Genomic DNA, 20,958 nt, shown 5'->3' with positions numbered 1-20,958 from the left:
GAAAAGTACCGGTAGAGGGTTTTCCTTTGAACCGTCTGTCCATCTTTCCTTGGAATAATTCCTTTTTGCTAAGGGAGGAAGGATCACCGAAGAGAGAGGAGACATCAGAGTCTCCATGGAGATGGGCTATATATATTTTTTTTCCTATTTTCAAAGAATGAAAAATCAAACCATTTGGTCCTTAAATAAATAATGGAAGACCTTGTGGGTTTTTTTTTTACCTTTTGTCTCGGGGAGAGCGTGCAGTGTGCGTTCAATAGATTTCCTTCAGACAGAAGGGAATATTGGTAGCTCAGAGCTGAACTGTGGGGTCCTTGGTGCTCTCTGAGCTTGGTGGTTTTCCTGCAGGGGTTTCATGACCCAAACTAGGTAGCATTATCAGTCCAGCGGTTTAGAAGAACTCTTCGAAGTTCTTAGAAAAACTGAAGGTGTTACCTAGTTGGGTAAGGAAACCTCTGCGAAACAAAAAAAACACCAACCAACAATCAAACTCAAAGAGCACCATTTTTAATTCAAAATTTTTAATGTTTAATTTTGTTGATTGAATTGTACACCACCCGGAGCTCCTCCCCAATGGAGATGGGCGGTTAAAGAGTATGGAATATGAAATAAATATAACTCCCCTCCTACAATGGCAAGAAGGATCATCTCCTCCTCTTCCCACATTTCCTGATTCATAGTAAAGCACCCCTGACACATATTCTATGGTGCCATGTGATTTTTCGTCACTGGCTCTGAGCAGCCTTTGCATTAAAGATTCATGTCTGCTAAAGATCTTCCTGGCTCGCATTTAGTAGAGAAATGTCTTCACTCAAACCAATGAAGATGGAGGTGGAGTCAAGAGGTGGAGGATGGGTTAACAGAATAACAGGGTGGGAAGGGACCTTGGAGGTCATCTAGTCCAACCCCCTGCTCAAGCAGGAAACCCTATACCAATTCAGATAAATGTCCATTCTCTTCTTAAAAACCTCCAGCGATAGAGCACCCATAGTTTCTGGAGGCAAGTCGTTTAGTTGTTCTAACTGTCAGGAAATCAGGCTGATTGCAAGACCCTCCATCTTTCATTTCCCAGCTTGGCAAACTGAGAACAATTCAGAGCGGGCATCTTGTCCACTCTCCAAATTCCTGACTCACTCTGCTGAAAAATAGGGGTGACTTGGGCAAGATAACTTGGCACATAACCGTACCCCTTACGAGCACTGGTTCGGGGACTGGGCCCGGGCCGCGGCATGCCAGCAACTGGGCTGCACAAACAAACAAATCCCCATCCGTGGGATGCAGGCAGCACACAAAACCACGCACCCTCCGGTCCGTGGAAAAACCTTTCTCCACGGAACCGGTCCCTGTTGCCCAAAAGGTTGGGGGCCTCTGCATTAGAACATGTGTTTTGGAAAGGTGTTTTCTCTGACCTTTGTGATAAGGTGGTTGATAGCTGCAGAATTCATTGACGTGCCCTTCTGTCAATGTTGGGTTGGTTGCCTTGCAACTGGGTCTACTCTACCCTTTGCTTGACACTAAAAAGGGAAGCTGGAAGCCCAGAGCAGAAAGTCATGAGTCTGCAAGTTCTCCTGAAGAAAGATCACCTCATGGCCCATTTCTCAAAAAGTCTGTTTTGTTTTGTTTTTCTCATAAAACAATCATTTTGGGAGAAGGACGTGCCCATTTGCCATGCCATGTCTGCCGTGGAACGCTGAATTTTTAGCCTCTGTGTAAGATGCAGTCACACACTGACAACTGGCACAACTGTGGAGGGTGATGTGGACATCAAGGATTGCACAAGCGGAGATCTCCAGAACCCTTGAAGCTGAAGGGACGCCACAAGGCCAAGAGGAAAGAGGAAGTGCAAATGAACCAAAGCATTTTGACACAAAGTCTTCGGAAGGTTTCCTCTTCCCGTTGGCATGACTTGTCCTTTGGGTTTGTTCAAGAGGAAGGGTGGCAGAGAACCAAATCCGTAACCTTTCAATGGTTTAGGGAAAAACAAAACAAAACAAGCAGAACAACAACAACAAAAAAAGCATCATATCGGCCTGGGAAATAACTACCAGCAGAGATACGTTCTGGGTTGAAAATGGTTGGGTTAGGGTTGTCCCAAAGGTGCCTTCCAAAAGGCAACTGGACTTTTTTTTTGGTTTTTTTTTCTTTGAGAACATTTTGCTTGTCCTCCAAGAAGCTTCTTCACTTCAGAGTTTCAGTTCTGAAGAGCCGAAGAAGCTTCTTGGCTGAGAAGCAAAATGTTTTCAAAGAAAAACAAACAAATGAAACCAAACTTGTTGCTTTTCGAAAAGCATCTTTGGGACAACCATGACCCCAAATGATTGACAAGCTCCATAGAACCTAGAATAACTTTGTTGTCGCTTTAAATGTACACTAATCGGCACACATGAAAATGAAATTTTGTGGCGTGTCAGCTCTCAAGGGGTCAGCACCTCCAATATACACTACATAAGTATGACAAAAAAACTGCATACGCCCACGTACAACACAGCGAAACCACCTAGTCCAGTTCGGATGTATACATGTACCTGGCGAGAAAAACAAATCTTGCGACATTGGGTTGAGTGGCGAGTTTGCAAACTCTCCGGTTGTGGCTGACAGTGTATGAGCTGGATCATGGAATAAAGTGATGAAGAAAAAAGGAGGGGAAGCAAGAAGAATCGTGCAGAATATAAGGGAGGCTGAGTGGCATGACCCCTGATGGGCTGAAGAACCAGAACAGGTCTACCACGAAAGAGTTGGAATTTCCTGGCCATCTGCTCCCTTGCGGCCTCTTTGAAATAAAACCAACTGATGGAAAAGAAAAAGAAAAAGAAAGAACGAACCACACGGTGGTCTGAGAAGAAGAAAAGCAGCATGGAGTGGAGAAACATTGGCAGGGATCAGTGGAAAATGTCTGTGGTTGGTTCCTGCTTTCGAAAGTGCTTTGCTGTGGCCAACGTTTGTGGTCTAGTGAAGGAAAAGGAGATGTTCTAAGGGTGAAGATCACCAGAAGTTTGGCTCGGAGCAGAGCTGAGAGGCTGCAGACTTCAAGGGGGCCTGGAAATGTGCAATCCATTAGCACAGCCAGGGAATCAGAATCAGCATCAGAGCTGGAAGGGACCTTGGAGGTCTTCTAATCCAACCCTCTGCTCATGCAAGAGACTCTATCATTTCAGACAAGTGGTTGTCCAATCTCTTCTTTAAAAAACCTCCAATGATGGAGCATCCACAGCTTCTGGAGGCAACTTTTGTCCCACTGGTTAATTGTCCTCACTGTTAGGACGTTTCTCCTTAATTCCAGGTCGCTTCTCTCCTTGATCAGTTTCCATCCACTGTTTCTTCTATTGCCTTTGGGTGCTTTGCAAAATAAATTGACCCCCTTCTCCTTGGGGCAGCCTCTCAAATACTGGAATAATGCTATCATGTCCCCCCTAGTCCTTCTTTTCTCTAGATGGGCCATTCCCAAATCCCGTTCTTCATAGGTTTTAGTCTACAGGCCTTTAATTATCTTAGTTGCTCTTCTATGCCCTTCCCCCTCCCACAAAAAAAGTCTCAACATCTTTTTCATAATGTGGTGACCAAAACTGGATGCGGTATTCCAGATGTGGCCTTACCGAGACTTTATAAAGCGGTACCAATATTTCACGTGATTTTGATTCTATGCTGAAGTCCTGCCCTCTCCTCCCCCAGCCCCCCCATTGCAAAATGCAAAGTGTTACAGTCCACATGACTTCCATGTGCTTCTTTGCCTGGGATTGCTGAAGGCGGCAACACCACAACGTCCAAGGTCCTGGGAGAAGCTCTGGGCAATGAATGCCTCCATTTATCACCATCCCCAGCCAGCATTTTTTTTCTGAGGACATGAAAGCAGAGCCAACCAGCGGAACGTAGGGGACCTCCTTCCTTCCCCCCCCAATAAACCAGAAACATGGCAACAGGGAGGGGCACAATGGGAGGCAGATGAGTTGGAGAGGTTCAAATGAGCTTCAAGAGAAACCATCTGGAGTCACAACCTTAGGAAAGGAAATGCTGGTCACGTTGATTTGAGTGAAATCAATTTCTTCTGCAAGATCAAGGAGATAGGCCAGGGGTAGGCAACCTTGGCTCTTTTATGACTCGTGGACTTCAACTCCCAGAATTCCTGAGCCAGCATGGCTCAGCTTGGAAACCTCTCCCTTTCCCCTCAGCATGGCTTGCTCAGGAATTCTGGGAGTTGAAGTCCACGAGTCATGGACGGGCCATAGTTCCCCCATGCTGGCTAGGAATTCTGGGAGTTGAAGTCCACGAGTCATAAAACAGCCAAGGTTGCCTACCCCTGAGATAGGACATCTTTCCTCCCCCGTGAAAGGGACGTCCCCTACCAGCCACCAGATTGACATGGAATTTACAGGTAGTCTGGACATCGCAATCAGAATGGAGCCCAATAGTTCCGTTGCTTGGCAAGGGATTTGTTCAGTGAGTTGTGTCCCATTTTACGACCTTTTTTGCCACCGTTGTTAAGGGGATCGCTGCATTTGTTAAGTGAATCTGGCTTCCCCCATTGAAGCTGCATGTTGGAAATCAGCTGGGAAAAATTACAAACAGTGATTGATTGCAGGATCCCGGAACAGTGCGACCGTCATAAATATGAATCAGTTGCCAAGCATCTCAGTTTTGATGACGTGACCGCAGCAGTGGTAAGCGGGCAAACCGGTCATAAACCATTTTTTTTCCAGTGCCGTTGTAACTCTGGACAGTCACTAAAAGAATGGTTGTAAGCCAAGGACTACCTGTACAGAGAGCCCTCGACTTAACAATCGTTCATTTAATGACCGTTCAAAGTGACAACGGCACTGAAAAAGGGACTTGAGACCATTTTCACACTTACGACCCTTGCGGCATCCCCAAGCTCACATGATTTACATTTGGATGCTTTGCCTGTCTCATATATACGACGGTCGCCGTGTCCCCGGCGGTCACGTGATCCCCTTTGGCGGCCTTCCGACAAGCAAAGTCAATGGGGGAAGCCAGATGTCACGTCACAAGCGTGTTACTCTCTTCACAACTGCAGGGATTCCCTTAAGAAGTGTGGCAGGAAAACTCGCAAAACGGGACAAGACTCACTTAACAAATTTATCACTTAGCAGCATAAATTCAGGGGTTGAAGTGTGGCCGTAAGCCAAGGACTAGCCGTATATAGGAAATTCAGGACAGGGTTAGACAGATTAGCGGAACAAAACCACCCTGGAGATTTGCAGGATTCATTACTTGGGCCGAAGGTGCAGCGTTTGCGCCCAACAAGTTGGCTTCCAAGGCTGCCTATCAACCTGTTGTTGAGGCTATTTTTAATCAGTTTAGCAAATGTATATGCCAGTTAGCGGGGAATATTTATAAAAATATACCCAGACGGGTGCCGTTTCAGATTCATCAGGTCCCTCATACACGTTACTGAAAAGCTGAAGCTGGGTAAAAAGAGGGGAGAGGAGAAAAAGGAAGTGCTTGGCCTCTTGAGGAAGTATCCAGTTCCAAGAAACAAGGAAGGAAGACAATTGTACATCACAGTCCCAAATTAAGAACATGCTTTCTTCCCATTCGTTCAGGAAGCTTTCGGCTATTTTAAGACTCTTGTGCTGATTTTCCTCCAAAGACCTCTTTAGTTTCTTTGACTTTCTTTGACTTTAGTCTTCCCACAGTTCCAAAGCAGCAAAACACAGATTATGGGAATGGTAGTCTGACTTTTTTGGGGGTACTCCAGATCACAGAAGGCTAAAAGAATCAGCAGACCAGCGTTCCAGAAATGCCAGTCTAATTGCATATGTTTAATTGCATATGGGCATATGTTTAATTCTTTTTAACTTTTGTATTTTTGTATTTTTTATATGTCTGCCCTGTTCACCGCCCTGAGTCCTTCGGGAGAAGGGCGGTATATAAATAAAATAATAATAATAATAATAATAATAATAATAATAATAATAATAATAATAATAATAATAATTAATAATAATTAATTGGGCTGCTTGCAGCAAAGGAGTCGTGAGTTGACGTTGATATGATGGGCAACCAAACTCACTCCAACCTTAGCAAGAAACCTGTTGGAGGCCTTCAGCCACATTTCAAGGCAACATGCTATCTGGGGGTGGGGGGCACGAGGCAAGTCATGTGATGTCCACAATTCATTTCTCCACCACCCATATTTAACATCTGCCGTTTGAAATAACTACAGACAATGGTCAACCTGTGACTCTAACTGAGCCCAGAATTAGGTTCATAAGTTGCAGATGGGGACAATTCGCTGCAGCCAACTCACTGTGGCCAACTGGGGTTAAGTTTGGCCGGTCATTAAGCAGGTCAACCTATGATTGCACCCGGTTTTACAACTTTGTTTTTGCAGCGGTTTAGCAAGTGTGGGGATCGTTAAACGAATGTAGTGTTCGTTAAGAGAACCCATTGCACTCAATGAATTTTCTTGGCTGGAAACCAGAAATAAACACCAGTTTCTGATAATAATTTTTTGTTGTTGTAAATCAGGGTCATTTGACTGCAGGAGACTGCAAACGGCTATAAATGTAGGCCGGTTGTCAAGAAAATGCTGGCTGGGGAATTCTGGGAGTTGAAGTCCACAAGTCTTAACGTTGCCAAGGTTGAGCACCCCTGCTTTAGAACAAGGGGTGGACTATGTTGTGGTAAGACTAGTATCAAGCCGGGATCTCATTCTGAGCTTCTTCTGAACCATGGGTCAAGCTAGGGAGAGGCTGGTAGAAAAATGTAGAATTTGGGCATAGCTCCATTTCTGGAAGTTTCGCAAAACCACAGTCATGTCTTCGCAGCCTGTCTTCACATTTCTATGAATTCTGTTTTTAAGGAATCCGTTTACTTGTGACATGAGCCCAGGAACCTAGCCAATTTCCTTCAGATTGGCATTTTATGGCTTCAAAATAAAACCAAGTCTGTTTGTACTTTTTCTTAAAAAGCAAAAGAATGGTAAACATGACAAGCCAGAAAACAAAAAACACCCCCAAACGATCTGGCAGATTGAGTAACAATTTGCAGAATGCAGATTAAACTGCTGTCACAGCACAGAACGCAGATTAACAGATTTCAGATTAAAAGACCAAGAGCAATGTTGAAAAACAAAAAGAAGAAGAAACGTTTCGGATTGGGCAGCCTTATTTTTGATGCCGGGTCTTTCCCGACCGCATGCTGAGTTAGGTGCCCACGGAACTGAAGCAGGAACACCAACCTATTTGCAATTCATAGCAACACCAGTGATGGGACAGTTGTGAGGCATGGATTTTTGCACAAACTCAATCCTTAGCTACATAAGACGCATAAGAAAAATGTAAGAAGAGACTGGTGATGTTAACTATAACTAGCCTGGCAATGAGCCATCTGCAAGAAAACAAGCTCAGAGAACATCAAGAACCCAATGGAGTTGCTATAAATTTTGGATTCTGTCTTAAATTTGGCATGAAGCGGCTGAATGGGAGGAAGGAAAAAACAAGATCCCCATTCAGGAGACACTCCACGTTGTCACTTTAACAAGATTAACAAGCATCTCAGCAACAATCACATCTATTCTTTAGACCATGTTAAATCTGTTTAGGGCACACAGATGCTAAAAGGGAAGCATTTGAGATGTTAACCCCAGCTAATTGCTCTCAAAATGGTCTTAGTATGTTCCATTCAGCACTGCCATATTCTCAATTTAAGGATGAACCTTAAAATCTGACTTCCAGTTAGAACCGCTACTCATGTTTGGAGAAATATAAGCTGGTTTTTTTTTTAAGGTATCATCTCATGGGTTGACTTCAGCATCATGGATTATCTCCTTGGGTAGTCTGTTCATGAATTCAGCCAGGCAAAAATGAAAGTAAGGACATCAGAAGAGTCCCGAGGATGGATCAATCAAAGCTCCACTTAGCTCAAAACTGGCTACCACCAAATGTGATGGATGCAAAAATTTGGGCCATGGAATTTATTTCCTTCAATAAAGAACTTTAATCAACACACAACATGAGGGAGGTTGGGTTGCCAAAGAGCGATTAGTTGTACGTACCACCTAGTGTGATTTCATGGCTGAGGATGGCTTGATCTTGGGACTCGGTAGCTCCTATCTACCCGCTATTTGTGGATTTGATTAGCTTTTTTTTTAATCCCATTTATATCCCGCCCTTCGCCAAAGACTCAGGGCGGCTTACAATGTGCTTAGCAATAGCCTTCATTCTATGTATATGCCTGCTTATTAGGGCTTTCGCCCCCCCCCCCAAGCGGCATTATTACAAAGTCAGCTTAATTGCCCCCAACAATCTGGGTCCTCATTTTACCTACCTCGGAAGGATGGAAGGCTGAGTCAACCTTGAGCCTGGTGGGATGCGAACCTGCACTAATTGCAGGCAGCTGGTGTTACTTAAGGAGGCATTAGCCCACTGCTCCACCAAGGCTCTTAAAGGCGCTTAAAGTGATGAAGGAGTCCAGCTTTTCCCTATATATCTAATGGCCAAGTAAGACTTTTATCCAGTGCTTTTTTTGTAAAAGAAAAAGGTGCCGGAACTCACACATGTCATACAACCCACCTTGCCTACCCTACAAGGTTTCATCCAAAAAAGGTGCCGGAACTCCGTTCTGAACGTTCTATGACAAAAAAAGCCCTGCTTTTATCAATAGAACATTTGTAGCTCGGGATTGAACGGTGGGGTGCTTGGTGATCTGTGAGTATGGTGGCTTTCTTGCCGACGTTTCATTACCCAACTAGGTAACATCATCAATGCATCAATAAAGAATTCTATCTTCCCAAATGTATTTGTGAAAAATGAAAAGTAAGTGGTAGACACAGAAGTGGCTACCCAAAAAAGTTTGCACGAACTCTTTATATTAAAGAATATAAAGACTTCATATATTCTTTATAAACAATTCATCTGAAACACCAGATGCCCGTTCTTCTTTTCCATCGCTTTAAGTGCTACCATTAAAAGAAAGTGGAATATGAATGAACTAATTGCATCTCCACGGCTATTACCCTTCCCAAATAACTACTAAGCAGGATTTCAAAGGAGAGACTCCAGCACGTCACGGCTATTAATTCAATTTCAAAAAGAAAGAAAGAAAGAAAGAAAGAAAGAAAAAGCTTCCTCAACGATGTGGATGAAGTTTGAAAACCACTGCAAGGGAAAGCAATAACATTCTCATTAAAGCGACTCCAGGAAGGAAATGGCTTAGGAGCCAAGTCTCAAGAGAAAAACAAATCTTTTCCAGAACTCACCCTTTTCATTTTACAGACTTGGGGGAAGGGGAGAGAAGAGACACCATTCCCTCTGCTGCAAGGAACGAGGTTTTCCCAGATAATTCTACCTGCAAAAAAAGCTGGGGGCCCAAGGTGCGAAGAATTTGTGCATGTCCCTTTTTGAAAGCCTCAAACTGTGCGAAGGGGTTAGAAGAGACAGGGAGTTAACAATCCTTTGCAGCAGAAGTTGGAAGGAGACACACCGAAGCAACAGTCGGTCCGCCTCCCCCACACAGCTGGAAATAACTCAGATTAAACCATTTAGCCCGATTCACTGATATTGCAATTAGGAAGCAAAGGGACTGAGAAGCAGGAGCAGGCAGAGCTCCAAAGTTTGGGATGGCTGGTCTTTGCTATTCCATGGCTTTTTGAGTCGGGGCCATCAAGTGGTGTCGCCTTCTGGGACAGCTTTGGACCATCCATGGTGGAGATGCATTACCTTCAGAATAATATGACAAGCGAGGGCAGGGAAATCGGAAAAGGATGCCAACAAATTAGGCATCTGGGAGTTTCTCTTTGATTCTAGGATCCTGCAGAGAGAGATGATGCTTTGATGCCAACAAATTAGGCGGGGGTTTCTCTTTGATTTTAGGATCTTGTAGAGAAGGGGTCTTCAACTCCCAGAATTCCTCAGCCAGGCACGCTGGCTGAGGAATTCTGGGAGTTGAAGGTTCAAAAGTCATAAAAGGACCAAATTTGAAGACCCCTGTTAATATGAGAAAGACAATGCTTTATTTATTTATTTTATTTTATTTTAATTCCATTTATATCCCGCCCTTCTCCGAAGACTCAGGGCGGCTTACAAACTTAGCAGTAGCCTTCATTCTATGTATATGCCTGCTTATTAGGGCTTTCACACACCTCCCAAGCGGCATTATTACAAAGTCAGCTTAATTGCCCCCCACAATCTGGGTCCTCATTTTACCTACCTCGGAAGGATGGAAGGCTGAGTCAATCTTGAGCCTGGTGGGATGCGAACCTGCACTAATTGCAGGCAGCTGGTGTTACTTAAGGAGGCATTAGCCCACTGCTCCACCAAGGCTCTAGTAGGCTTTAGTAGCCTATATTAAAGGCAGAAGGTTAAGCTTCAGTTTCATATTTTAGGACAGGGGTCTCCAAACTCTGGGCCGTGGCCCACTACCGGGCCTATTAGCCACTGGACCACGTGAGTGGCTGGCTAGTGCGTTATGTGTGTGCACACACTAGCCCCCTACTCGTGGTAGCGCTAGCTGCGCTGCTAGCATCACATGGGTGTTAGCATTGCAGCCAGTGTTGCGAGGGTGTGCGTGGCCCCATTCGCATGTGAGTGCATAAGGGTACCTCCCCCTCCCTTTCCCCCCGGGCCACCAACTGAGAACGGTTGGGGACCTCTGCTTTAGGAGATGCTCTGTATGTCCAAGAGAAACCTATTTTTGGTGGCCCAAATTATATGGGGAGCCCTGGTTTCCAGCAATTTGGGAATAGTTGCGAAAATGCTCTGATTTGGTAGGAAATAGATGCAACTTAGAAAAACTCTGCTCCAAAAGACAGCTCAAATGACAAATGTTTTGGTCATTGGATCTTTGATGAATTGCTTATAAAGAATGTTTGACAGCAAACTCTTTTGGGTAGCCATTTCTATTTCTACCATTTAGTTGGAGTAAATGGTTCTAAAAAAGTGCAGAATCTCTTTTTTTCACAAAATACAGAAAGTTTGGGAAGATAGAACTCTTATTTATGCACTGATGATGTTAGCTAGTTGGGTGATGAAACGTCTGCAAGTAAACAAGCAAGCTCAGAGAGCACTAAGGATTCCTCATTTCACCCCTGTGCTACAAATATTCTCTTCTATTGATTAGAATTCTTAACTTGGCCATTAGCTGTAGGGAAAGCTGGACTCATTCATCATTTTAAACTGCAATTTGATTAACCATGGTTTGTTGGAATGGCACTAACCACAGTCATTGCTATAAAGTCAAAACCAAATAAATCAACTTATGACTGTCTCAGATGTGGCTCCCTTTTCTGTGGATGGGTATATGTAATTTGATTTATACAAAAGGTCCTTCTGTGATGGGAGTTCGGCACAGCTTATTGTGTGTGTGTGTGTCTGTGTCTGTGTCAAGACTGATACGGCTGCCCATCTTGTGGAACATATCTCTGGGGGCTAACAACCAGTGCTTCTTTTGTAAAAGAAAAAGGTGCCGGAACTCACACGTCATACAACCCACTTTGCCTACCCTACAAGGTTCCATCCAAAAAAGGTGCCGGAACTCCGTTCTGAGCGTTCTATGAAAAAAAAGCCCTGCTAACAACCATAATAAAATCACAAAGAAGAAAAAACGAAAATCAAGAAAAGCCTAGTCTAACAATATAATAAAAATCAAGAAGGACCAGGTGTCCAGTCCATCAATACTACAAAACTCTAGAAGGATCAAGTGCCTACTCCATCAACTGCATCCATTCACCTATGCAACCCTGGGCTTCAATCCAAGCACAATGCCTGGGAGAAATAGCAGCTCGTTACCATTTTTCAGAAGATTTAAGAGGATGGGGTGGGCCCCCACCAGATTTCAAGGGAAAGATATTCCACATGGCAAACTCTATGGCTTATAAACCATGGTTTATGGCTTAGTGCAATGTGTAACTGCAAACCACGATTAACAACACCTTAGCACCATGTGCAAAGCCAACCCATGAGCCATTATCGAGCCTCTGTTGTGTGCGCACGCATGTGTCTGTACAATAACAGGAATTGTGAGGTGTAAAGCTGCCTCGCAATCCTTGTTAGGGTCCCCAACGAGGTTTTCTTTCTCCTCCAGGGACGCAGCCACACGCCCAGTGCAAGCCTCTTCTGCGGTAGCCAAAGCCATCCTCTGTTAACAGGAATTGCACTCTCAGCCAAGGCAGCCCAATCTTTTAAAGACCATTTTGCCTGGCTGATAAACAAACAGCACAGAAGGACTAATTATAGCCTCTTTTCCTTCAGGCTGGCAATTACCAATGACACAAAATAACCTCCACTCACAAGCAGCGGCTGCTAGAGCTTATTATCCAAAGGCTCAGAGAGGTGCGTGTTTTTTTCCCTTTTTTTTTCATTACCACATCAGCCAAAAATACATTAAAAAAAATAATAATAAATCTCCAAACCAAGGCTTGGCCCTTCAAATAATTGCCAATCGTCCCTTCTGCAAGATGAAACAAATGTGGATTTTGCAGGCTTTGGGCGAAATTATGCTCTTTCCCACACACAATGCTAGATTACATAACTGGGAGATCTTAGGTGGGCTTCTGTGGCATGGATGTCCCCCCCCCCGCCCAGAATTGAGATTTATTTTGTTTTAAAGTTTTTGAGCTTTTTTTTTTTAAAAAAAATGAATTAGAGGATTTGGTGGGTGTTGTGCAGGGCTCTCCTAAGGTTATCTGATATCCTGGAATACAAGTATCAGCTGGCTGGGGAATTCTGGGACTTGAAGTCCACAAGTTTTAAAGTTTGCCAAGGTTGGGCACTGCTGATCAAGGCTGTTCCTATAAGAACGGGCCGTCTCTTCCCACTCCAAAGCAAAGTGGAAGTTATTTAATTGCCATTCCCCATCTTGCCTTTGCTACAATTTGTATATTTTCTTTCTTTTCTTCTTTCTCTTCCTCTTTGCCTCCCAGTTGCTTGCACAGCCCTGGGCTTACCTACATAGTCAATTAACTACGCGGCATATCAATGCCAAATCTGAATAATTTGCATCGGAAATGCAACTAATCTGGGCACGCCCGGGAAAATTGCCTCAATCAAATGAGTCTTAAACTCTAAAGGAGGCCCAGGTGTTAAGGTAAACTCTGAGGTGAAGAGTCTACTTCTTGCCATGCAAGATTCCATCAGAGCAAGAGGCATTACAAAGATTTATCTGCAGCATTAAACACTGTAAATGAGAATACAGTGGAGATGCTCAATTAGATTTTGGCTAATTTCATAAAAGCTTAGCAGGGTTCTGTTTAGGCTGGAGACTACTGGGAAACCTCCAGGCTAGAAAACTTGAGTAGAAAGTTGAAAAAAAAACATCTAAGAAGAAGAGAATTAACTTTTCCACGCTGATTACTTCAAATCCCCAACTCCTCTAATGAAGGCATCTGGAGTCCACTTTGATTTGAAAAAGCCTTTACTTTGACAAAGATGGAGATAACAGCCCCAGAGTTGACTCAACTTTCACCATCATATCTGCATCCGTAGCACCTACCTATTTATATCACATCTGCTAACAATCATTGGAAACCACCTGGAGCAAATGTCCCTGGTCCTTCTCTTCATTTATGAGTCACCTTTGGTCACTTGTCTAATGTCTCTTTGTAGAGTTCCTAGAGAGACTAAGCATGGACCACTCCTTCCATCCTTATCAGTCACTTCCATCCTTATCAAGGTAAGAGAAATCAAATACTGAGGGCAGGGCAAGAAGCAACGGATGGAAACTAGTCAAGGAGAGAAGCAACCTAGAACTAAGGAGAAACTTCCTGACAGTTAGAACAATTAACCAGTGGAACAACCTGCCTCCAGAAGTGGTGAATGCTCCAACATTGGAAGTTTTAAAGAAGAGACTGGACAGCCATTTGCCTGAAAATGGTATGTAGGGTTTCCTGCCTGAGCAGGGGGTTGGACTAGATGATGATGATGATGATGGTCATCTAGTCCAACCCCTGACAGTTAGAACAATTAATCAGTAGAACTCCTTGCCTCCAGAAGTTGTGGATGCTCCGACACTGGAAGTTTTTAAGAAGAGACAAGACAACCATTTGTCTGAAATGGTATAGAGTTTCCTGCCTGAACAAGGGGTTGGACTAGATGACATCCAAGGTCCCTTCCAACTCTGTTATTCTATTCTATTCTATTCTATTCTATTCTATTCTATTCTATTCTATTCTATTCTATTCTATTCTATTCTATTCTATTCTATTCTATTCTATTCTATTCTATTCTATTCTATGCCATGCCATGCCATGCCATGCCATGCCATTCTCTATATTCTATATTCAATTCTTCTATTCCATTCCATTCCATTCATATTTAATTGATCAGGGGGCCAGATAATTGCAAAGTTTGTTTATTGGCTCACAAAACTATTGCTGATAGGCTTACAAAATTAGGCATCCTGCAGTATAATAAGCAGTAAAATTCTCAATGGGCCAATGGAAAGAACAGAAGCTAAGAACGTCTATTTGATTTTAAACCTGCTTAAGCTGGGTTCAAACCATAAGCTAAGCCTGGATGCCACCTGGTGACTTCTACGGTATGAATGGTGGCACTCTAGCTCATCAAACATCTTTGAGGCTTAATATAATTGCTTCCGATTGTGGCTGGTTAATCAAACTATTATTTAAGTAAATTCATGTGCTGTGGGAAATTGGACATCATCTGGTTTAAATCTGTGTTCAGGCAAATTTTCTCAGAGACAGTTTCCGAGATCTTTTTTTTTTCTTTTCTTCTGTTAACACTCTTAGAAACAAGCTCCATTTTCTCAGAACATGCTCTCCAATTTCTTTTCACAACTCACACTCATTTCCATGTGCAAGCGTCTGAAACGATGCTAAGCCTGGGGCATCCATGAACAATTAAAAAAAATGGCGAGCAGGTTGCTAAGATGTTAACGCCACTTGCAAAGGGAGGAAGCCGAAATAAAACCTTCAGAAAAATAAGAGGGGAAAAAAATTGCCGTCCTAATTATGAGCTGCACCTTGCCTTAAATGGCCAGAGAAGTTTGCTGGGGTTTTTTTTTGTTGTTGTTTTTGGAGGAAATTACCGGTACCTGAAATATCCTCTTTCTCTGCCTGCTAATAGCTAGAAAACCTTTGCAGGAAAATCTCTGCAGGTTTAGTTTTAATGGTCCTCTGCCTCTTTAGTTTAGCTTTAGTTTTAATGGTTCTCTGCATCTTCTCGTTAATGGGAGGCTCCTAATTTAATCAACCAATTTTATAGGAGGAAGAGAATCAGCTAGACCTAATTTGTTTGCTTTAAAATCCTTTTTAAAGGCAGCAGATGGCATGAGAAATATAAGACGTGATGGAAGCTGTTAATTTTCACTACATCCTCAAAGGCAGCCATCCTGGACTGTATATTGCTTCCTTTCCCCCATCATGTTTACTGCACAGCCTTTAAATGAGCATTTTGATTTCGTATTGCACATCATCCTTGCAACCTGGAATCCTAATGCAGGGCTGTACCAAAAGCACCGGGAGGCAAACTCACTTATCTCAAATGATTTTGGTTACCTTGAAATGATAACCTGTAGCTTGCTAGGAAGCACCTTTGGGTTTCAAGAGAAATACCAATCTAATTGCTCGGGAAATCATTTCAAAGTCCCATGCTACCCATCGTGCATTTTGCAGCACAGTGACTCAGAGGAAAAATGCCGATTAAGAGATGGACACATCTTTAGATACATACAGTAGTGGATGGGAAGATATTAACCAATGGAACTTGGAAGAAACACTCCAGTTAAATTGGGGGTTTGCCCTCTGTAGTCTGGCAGGCTCCCGAAGTGTGAGACCTGGAAGTTGCATCAATTCCGAAACCTGATGTGTGAAGCTGTAATCCGGTACACACCCACTGAAGGATAATTTCATAAAGTTTGTTTGCTATTGTACCCCTGCCCCGGTGGTTTGTGAACCATAATTGACGGCTTGAAGAAGTGTGAGGTGAGCTAATGGTGACCGAGTCAACCACATGGGATTAAACAATAACTTGAAAGAAGTTAATTAGCTACTGTGCATGACCCTTAATTGTGGTGAGTTTGGAATGCGCTCTCTTGACCACAGGGCTTGTCAATAGGAGAGACGGGAGGTTGCAGATTTTCACGATAAACATAAGGAGCGATGGCTCCTAGCAAAAGGCCTGGTCCACAAAGGTAGGACACCCAACTTTCTAGCCAACCTTGGCTGACCTAGAAAAGCTAAACAGGATCAGATTTGGTTGATCTAAGGATGGGGGCTCTCAGGACATCCCAGGATTTTAAGGGTATGCGGTGGCTCAGTGGGTTAGGACGCTGGGCCTGTCGATCAGAAGGTCGGCAGTTTGGCGGGTCGAATCCCGAGTGCCACATAGCAGAGTGAACACCTGTTACTCGTCCCAGCTTCTGCCAACCTAGCAGTTCGAAAGCACGTAAAAATACAAGTAGAAAAATAGGGACCACTACGGTGGGAAGGTAACAGTGTTCCGTGCTGGCCACATGACCACGGAGACGTCCTCGGACAAGCGCTGGCTCTTCGGCTTTGAAACGGAGATGAGCACCGGCCCCTAGAGTCGGAAATGACTAGCACGCATGTGCGGGGGAACCTTTACCTTTACCTTTACCTAGGAAGTTGAGAAATAGTCTTCAGGAAGGAAATGGTGAACTATCTCTATATACTGTAGTCCTTGGCTTACAGCCATTCATTTAGTGACCGTTCAAAGTTACAGCAGCACTGAAAAGGGACTTATGGCCATTTTTCACACTTATGACTGTTGCGGCCTCCCCACGGTCACGTGATCAACATTCATATGCTTGCCAACTGGTTCATACTTATGACAGTTGCAGGGTCTTGAAATCATGTGATCCCCTTTGGTGACCTTCTGACAAGCAAAGCCCATGGGGACCCAGATTCACTTAACAGATGTGTTGCTAATTTAACAACTAGTGATTCACTGAACAACTGTGTCCAGAAAGGTCGTAAAATGGGGCAAAACTCACTTAGCAATAGCAATAGCCCTTAGACTTACATACCGCTTCACAGTGCTTTCCAGCCTTCTCCAAGCGGTTTACAGAGTCAGCCTCTTGCCCCCAACAATCTGGGTCCTCATTTTACCGACCTCGGAAGGCTGGAAGGCTGAGTCAACCTTGAGCCGGTCAGGATCGAACTGCCGAACTGCAGGCAGTCGGCAGTCAACAGAAGTAGCCCGCAGTACTGCATTCTAACCACTACGCCACCACGGCTCATCACCCCTGCCTTGTTTAACCATAGAAATTTTGGGCTCAATTGTGGTTGTAAGTTGTCATGAGGGCAACAAGAATTGAGTTCGATGCAAAACAGATTTCACTTCACCCATAAAGCGCCAGCCACAAAGGCCTCCAAGATGCAAAGAGAGTCTTGCAACCAGCTCTTTTCTCCTATTCTTGGCTCCGCCCTCAGTTCTTCATGGGGAAACTACCCAATTCGCCCAGCCCCTCCAGGCTGCCATTTGATTACTATCTTGGTTTGAAATGCCCTTTAATATGCCAGATATTCTGGGATAGGCACCTTTCACCCTGTCATCTGTGGTTTGGAAGACGGAGAGGAGATGGCTCCAAGTTGCCCAGCATTGTAAGGCAAAGGGGGGGCTGTAAAAACCCACCGCCAGCCTTCCCCCCCTTTTAATGGCAACCTGTATTACAAACCACCATTGATTGCTCCACTACAGGGACGTGCGCATTGCCCTCTGTAAATCGCCACATTTCTCTTGCCTTTGAGGAAGTGTCAATGGGAATGGTTTCTGAGCAGCCTTTCAGGAGAGCAGGGTAGCCACAAAATTCTTCTGGATTCATAAAATATTCTGCATTTGTTCATTCACGAAATGGTGAACAAGCCACGGCTTAGCCTGGGGATTTCCCAGTTCCATCAGGCTGAGAGTCATGTCAGGCTTTGTTCAAATGTTAAGAGGACCTTCTCCTCCTCCTCTCCCTCGCAAAAATCTAGACTGCTCAATAGAATTTTTTAGTACCACCCTGCTTCCGTCTACTAGCCATCTGGATTGTTGCAGTGCAGATATGTTAGATAAGAGTTAGGGGAGTTAAACCTCTTAAAATTCCCCTAATGGTGTCTACCAAGCTTTAATCTGAAGTGTTGTGGGAATCGAAAAAGGGATAGTGGTAGGCCGTCCGTGCTGTCCCGTATGAACCCCAAGCTCAGCACCGTGGGTGGGTGGCCACAGACTCCAGCAGACCTGATGCGAACTGAAGGGCTGTTTGCAGCTCGACTCTCTGTGTGGCAGGTAAAGAATCGCAAAGTGACAACTCTCCCTCCCGGCTGGAAAGAATTAACAGAAACCCCCCAAGACGCTCGGAGACATTTAGCCAACCTTCTCGGGAGACTAAATGTCACACTCAGGGAAGGTCAATAAAAAGCAAACCGCTTAACCACCCTCGCACAGGAAACCAGCCTGCAACTGTCAGCAAAGCAACCCCTGTGTGAAAAGCAACTTGGGAAAGCCACAAGCCAGGCACACTTTGTGCACCAAAGCTATACAACAAGCCAGGGAGGGCCTGAAAATGCATTCAGATTGCCTGTTTATCAGAACGCAGCGTGTGCTCCTTTGCCAAACCGAGGACACGCACAGACCTCTTTCAGCTCCAGCTCCTTGGGCAGTACTTAACTTTTGGACTTTCCTTACAGTTAAGTCTTTCCTCTCATTCAAGAGCTTAAGGCAGGCCGGCAGCACTTCCTCCTGCAACTTTTCCTCCACCCCAAACATCCTGTGAGATAAGTTGGCCTGGCAGAAAACCACCGACCAATGTCCTTGCTGTGTTTTGAGGGTAGAGGTGAATATGCCCCCCACCCCCACCCCAGTTAGAGTCCGGCATTTAATCCTTTTGCCACCCTGGTTCTCCATCTTGTTAGAGATTTGCAGCAAGCTAGATAGAGGCCACGTGCATCCATTTGTCCACTGCGGAGGCCGATAGTTTCTATAGGGCATAAAGGGAGCTGGTTTGGTCTGGGGGTTAAGGTACCAGGCTAGGAACCAGGAGACGGTGAGTTCTAGTCCTGTCTTAGCCATGAAAGCTGGCTGGGTGACTTTTGGCCAATCACCAGGAGACAGTGAATTCTAGTCATATCTTAGCCATGAAAGCTGGCTGGACGGTGTGTTCTAGTCCTGTCTTAGGTATTGAGCCAACCAGGTGGCTTTGGGCCGATCACTAGGAGACAGTGAGTTCTAGCCCCACCTTAGGCATGAAAGCCAGCTGAGTATTTTGGGTCAGTCCCTCTCTCTCAGCCCAGCCCACCTCACAGGGTTATCCTTGTGGGGAAAATAGGAGGGGGAAGGAATATTAGTTGTGTATTTATAGAAAGAATAAAGACTGGGTCTAAAGAAATAAATAAAGCAAGCACAGGAAAAACCCCACAGAAGCTTCCCTAAAGGTGATGCAGTCCAGATATCTTTTTCCCACAAAAGCTATGCAATATCCTCCGGTAAAGGTCATTTGTCGCAAGCCTCTTCATGATTCTAATCCTGACATGCACAACAAGCTGGGCCACTTTGCAGGTGAGCAGCGCTTCCTGGTAACTCCAGAGCCTAGAAACCTCCTTGGGAGCACAGCCGAATTGTAAAAATATCTAGGTAGTATCTAGCCTAGGTAGTTTTCCTTGAGGCTTCTGTATCTGTCCATAAAGCACATACAAAATATGAGTCATTTTCTGCCTGGCAAGCAGCATCAACTGCAACACTCTAAAACTGGCCTACAATTTGTATCTCCTCCTCTCTCTCTCTCTCTCTCTCTCTCTCTCTCTCTCTCTCTCTCTCTCTCCTCCCCCAATTTTGAACAGTCCTTATCTGGCTTCATCAATTCCCTCCCCCTCCCTTCAGGGCTGATTCAATTCAGGGCTACCAGACTGTACAGTCATAATGGAAAGGTCTAGCTACTACACGCACAGGAACGGAACAGTGTCAAGTATTCCAGCTTGTGGTCAAACAATTGTTTGATCTTTGGATCATACCAAACTTTTAGCCCAAGGGGAAGGAAGTACCTCTACTCACGAGGTTTGCCATCAAGTTTAAAGAAAGGGAAAGAAGAAAGAGGGGAAAAAAAAACAAGACCCAAAAGAGAAAGAAAATAATAACAACTAACAAAGAGGAATTCAGGATGGCAACACCAAACAGGCTCAGTATGAACAGTACCACCATATTCCTCTGACGTAATGATGTCAAATTGTCAGGTGCAAATCACCGGGAACACTGGTTGATTTCAAAGTAGAGAAGAGCTTGTTACTGACACCTGTACATGAGATTCTAGTCAAGCAGCGGTCAAAGCTAAACTGGTTCTAGATAAGGGTCAACAAATTTACAGGGTGCTATTCTTGGAACTCTTGTGGCAACGCAAGGATTCCAAACTTGTAGCACATTTAACTCCACCTCCCAGCTCAGCCTTCTCTTCTCCTACCCAAATTAAATAACAATAACCCAATAAATAATAAGTAAAATAGCACACACACAAAAATATGCACCGAGAAATAAACGATCAACACGGGAATGATCAACATGGGTCAAGATGGTAAATGAAAAAGTAATGACACAGTCAGAGGGGGTTGTTTTCTCTTTGGGGCAGTGTGGCATTGAGATGTCCTTGTACACCTACCCCTGACTGCCTAAAACATGTACATAAGAGCAAGGCTGACTCAGCTAAAGAAGAAAATACTTCCAAGCACAATGCAGAAGTGATGGTCACAAATTATCAGTATTTGCACAAGGCTTAAGTATGTTCAAAGCCTGTTTTGCCTCTTACCCAGCAAACTAGGTCAGCAATATTATCCCAAGTTTGCAGATGGGAAAGTGTAGACAAAGTGATGTGATTAAGGGCCAAACTAGATTAATTTCCTACATCTGGATCTTATTTTTTTTCCCCTCCAAGGAACGTAAGGTTGAGCAGCTGTTCGGTCTGGGGAAAAAGATTGATTGTCAAGAGAGGTGAAGCTAAGTCTCCCCAAGATTATAGGGGAAAGGGCTTTGCTTAAAGGTTGGGGCCCAAATAAGT

The 20,958-nt window shown here is 44.2% G+C and overlaps 1 protein-coding gene across 1 annotated transcript in view; it reads right to left on the bottom strand.

Annotated features, from left to right (window-relative positions):
* The window catches only part of UBASH3B (ubiquitin associated and SH3 domain containing B), a 43,881-nt gene that overhangs the window by 14,089 nt on the left and 8,834 nt on the right, over window positions 1-20,958 (bottom strand). The gene's annotated exons all lie outside the window — the stretch shown is intronic.

Source organism: Vipera berus, assembly GCF_964194415.1.
Source record: "Vipera berus genome assembly, chromosome: 8".
Classification (NCBI taxonomy): Eukaryota; Metazoa; Chordata; class Lepidosauria; order Squamata; family Viperidae; genus Vipera; species Vipera berus.
Note: the sequence above shows the minus strand (reverse complement) of the source record. Positions and strands in the feature narration are given on the sequence as shown.